This window comes from Amia ocellicauda, chromosome 7 (genome assembly GCF_036373705.1).
Source record: "Amia ocellicauda isolate fAmiCal2 chromosome 7, fAmiCal2.hap1, whole genome shotgun sequence".
Taxonomy (NCBI): Eukaryota; Metazoa; Chordata; class Actinopteri; order Amiiformes; family Amiidae; genus Amia; species Amia ocellicauda.
The window spans coordinates 14,451,856-14,456,071 of record NC_089856.1 but is presented as its reverse complement, the minus strand read 5'-3'; the positions used below and the strand labels follow the sequence as shown (position 1 = coordinate 14,456,071).

The following is a 4,216-nucleotide window of genomic DNA, read 5'->3' as shown; positions in this document are numbered from 1 at the left end:
GGTTACATCCCCTTATACCGTCATGGGGACCACAGGTGGATCCTGCACTCTCTATATCTCCCGTCCTCCTAACACAGCTGACGATGTAGACATCCATCTCAATCAACGAATCAGCACGGCTCAGGAAAGCACAAGCAAACGCCAGGAAACCAAAACACGGTGAAAACCCCGGTCCGGTAAAAGAAAGACGGACTGCTTCTGACCACTTGTGGGAGAACACACGACAAAACGTGACTGTTTCGGACAGAAAGGAATAATCCACTCTGACTGCAAACCTTTCCTTCCGTTTCATGCAGAACCCAGAAACACTCATCAATAGCTACAAACCGCTCCTAGAATACAGCATTTGAAGCTCTTCTCGTGCTCAGAAAGGAATGCTCCGAACTCTTCCTCGTGGACAGCAAGACCACTCAGTCTAGAAAAGCATTTCTCTAGCCACAGACTACAGAAATGATCCCTGAAAGTATAGCCTTAGCCGATTAGAGCCTGGAGCCATATCCCCATGAAACGTAACAGCCCTGCCACTCAGGGTGCATTAGCCTCACTTTTGACTCCCAGGCTTATGAACAAGTAATGCCCACAATGTCTTAGCGTTCATGATGAAATCCCGGAAGTCGTCGACTTCTGCCTTTTTGCAGCATCCAAAGCAACTGTGCACCATTGGGTGACAGTGGAATAGCCAGCATGCTTGCATGTTGTCAAACGTAGCTCCTCAAGCGTAGATAGGAAACATAAGAAAGTTGACCAAGGGGAGGAGGCCATTCGACCCATCGTTCTCGCCTGGTGTCTGTTAATACCCAGGTGATCCAAGGATCACGTCCAGTCTGTTCTTGAATGTTCCCAAATTGTGGGCTTCAACCACATCGCTGGGGAGTTTGTTCCAGATTGGAACAACTCTCTTTGTGAAGAAGCGTCTCCTGTTCACTGTCTTGTGTGCCTCGAAGGCCGATTTTCATTTGTGTCCCCGGGTGCGTGCGTCCCTGCCCATCTGGAAAAGCTCCTCTGGCTTGATCTGGTCACCGCATTTCACGATTTTGAAGACTTGAATCAAGTTCCCACATAGTCGTCTCTGTTCCAGGGTGAAAGGGTTCAGATCCCTCAGTCTCTCCGAGTATGGCATACCCTTCTAGCCAGGAGAAAGTCTGGTTGCTCACCTCTGAACTGCCTCGAGAGCAGCGATTTCTTTCTTGAAGCGCTGTGCACACTTTTCCAGATGAGGTCTAACTAGTGCATTGTACAGTCGTAACATGACTTCCCTTGTTTGAAATTGAACGCTTTTGACAATGTACCCTAGCATTTTGTTTGCCTTTCTTATTGCCTCCCCACATTGTTTGGATGGGGAAAGTGATGAGTCCACATCAACGCCTAGGTTTTTTCTCGTGCGTTACGTCTTCCTCTTGTGTTCCTCCCCTAGTGAAATGCTAGTGGACATTTTTGTTACCTGCCTGTAATACCTTGCACTTGTCCACATTGAATCTCATCTGCCAGGCGTCAGCCCACGATAAGATGACAAACGCTGTGGCAAGAGAGACCACCCAAAAACGCAACTAATCTACCCTGCAATATAGGTGATCGAACCAAAGCTGAAAGTGGCCAAGCTACCCAAGACCACTGTAGATCAACTGCAATTAGTGAGAAATTGTGCAGCTAGAGTTCTGACTTGCATGAGGTTGCGACCTCCCATGACACGTATTTTGTTAAGCCTCCATGGGCTCCCAGTGGCACAGACAGTAAGTTACAAGAAACTGTTGCCGACTATCAAGGCCCTGCGTCTTCCAGCGCTTTCTTATTTGGCAGAAGTCATACAGCGCCGTGCTGCAAATGGAGCCGAGGGCTCTGTCAATGCAAAATGTACTCTATCGACCCTTTTACAGGTCGGGTTCTTCTGGCACACGATCCTCTCAATGACAGGCTCCCAGACTCCAGAACTCTCTCTCTCTCTCTCTCTCATGACCTAGAACCAGGCTGAAGACCCTCCTGCTCGACAAGGCCTACGATTCGTTTTCTCCCCTTTTGCTGTGAAAAGCATTTGGAGATATCTTATGGCGTATCTGAAGGGCTGTAGCAGTATTCATCGAGCAACGGTTACATCCCCTTATAACGTCATGGGGACCACAGGTGGATCCTGCACTCTCTATCTCTCCCGTCCTCCTAACACAGCTGACGATGTAGACATCCATCTCAATCAACGAATCAGCACGGCTCAGGAAAGCACATACAAACGCCAGGAAACCAAAACACGGTGAAAACCCCGGTCCGGTCAATGAAAGACAGACTGCTTCTAACCACTTGCGGTAGAACACACGACAAACCGCGACTGTTTCGGACAGAAAGGAATAATCCACTCAGACTGCAAACCTTTCCTTCCGTTTCATGCAGAACCCAGAAACACTCATCGATTGCTACAAACCGCTCCTAGAAAGCAGCGTTTGAAGCTCTTCTCGTGCTCAGAAAGGAATGCTCCGAACTCTTCCTCGTGGACAGTAAGACCACTCAGTCTAGAAAAGCATTTCTCTAGCCACAGACTACAGAAATGATCCCTGAAAGTATAGCCTTAGCCGATTAGAGCCTGGAGCCATATCCCCATGAAACGTAACAGCCCTCCCACTCAGGGTGCATTAGCCTCACTTTTGACTCCCAGGCTTATGAACAAGTAATGCCCACAATGTCTTAGCGTTCATGATGAAATCCCGGAAGTCGTCGACTTCTGCCTTTTTGCAGCATCCAAAGCACCTGTGCACCATTGGGTGACAGTGGAATAGCCAGCATGCTTGCATGTTGTCAAACGTAGCTCCTCAAGCGTAGATAGGAAACATAAGAAAGTTGACCAAGGGGTCAAAGGACCCAAAAACGCTACTAATCTACACTGCAATATAGGTGATCGAACCAAAGCTGAAAGTGACCAAGCTACCCAAGACCACTGCCATTAGTGAGAGATTGTGCAGCTAGAGGCCACACTGCAGATTTTAAGTCCTGTCAATCAATTCTAAATTAAATTAAATACAATAATTGAATGTAATTTTGAATTGAGGGAGGGTGCAGAGGGGGATGGCGGATGTTCTTTGCATCCCCTTTTATTCTTGGGTTGAAAAATGCAGCACAGATCTGCCTGCCAGACAGTAGCCAGACTGACTGTCTGGGCACATGAATCTGATATTTTATGTAGGTCACTGTCTTTGGCAATGTCCGCAGTAGAAATGTGAGTTGTACTGAGGTTGTGCTGATTTGCATGAAGAGCAGATTGGGCTGCTTCTTTAAGGGGTGTGCTGTTTCACACTGACATACTATTTTAAATACCAGCGACAAATCTCATATTTTTTTTCCCTTTTATTGCAGCTTCTCTATACTTTGGAAACGCCAGCTGAACTGATCATGAAATTTCTGCTGTATGTATCACAGACGTTACGGGAACATAAGGAAGAGGTGTCTAAAGTTCCAGTGTCTAAAAGTTAAATTAATAGATTAATGATAAAGTCATGTTAATGGTGACCCCTGTAATTTATGTCCTAGATTTGTTCAGGGTGATGCTGTGTCTGTAAGCACCTTCGCTAAATCTAACAATAGACTTGGCTTTATGTTATCATTGTACATACAGTTAAAAAGTGAGAACAAATGGCCAAACTTTGCTCTTGAAAGAGGGTATGAAATTAAGAGGCTTCTTAAGATGCCTGCTTTCAGAACCCAACCCATGCAGAGCCACTTAAGCTCCTCTTGAAGAAACCTATGAGGAAATGTTTAAAATTACTCCGATGTAGGAAATAAGCCTACAAAGCATTTTACACAACTAATCAAGGATTGTGAAATATTAATATAGTGTAGGCCCTATTTCTGTGTACTGTGCTTGTTTCATAATTATTTTTAATCAAGGGTGACTTTTGATTAGACTTTTGGGACTGTGAATGTTTCTCACACTTCTACTACAAGAGCCACTGTTTAAAACTGTAAAAAATGACGACTTAAAATCAGACACACAGTGAAAAACTTAAATAGACTTTATCCATCCATCTTCAAAACCACTTATCCTGGTGAGGGTCAGGGGGAAGCCAGAGCTGGTCCCAAGTCATAGGGCACAAGGCAGGAATACACCCAGGATGGGACCCCAGTCCATCACTGGGCAACACACACATAGACAGTGCAATTTAGAGAGAACAATCAACCTAACCTGCATGTCTTTGGACTTTGAGAGGAAACCAGAGTGCCCAGAGAAAACCCACAC

General features: G+C 45.7%; 2 pseudogenes; both read right to left on the bottom strand.

Annotated features, from left to right (window-relative positions):
- Positions 1-257: 257 nt before the first annotated feature.
- On the bottom strand, positions 258-473 carry LOC136754204 (uncharacterized; annotated as a pseudogene).
- A 1,867-nt stretch (positions 474-2,340) lies between these two features.
- LOC136754202 (uncharacterized) lies at positions 2,341-2,556 on the bottom strand (annotated as a pseudogene).
- Between the last annotated feature and the right edge of the window lie 1,660 nt (positions 2,557-4,216).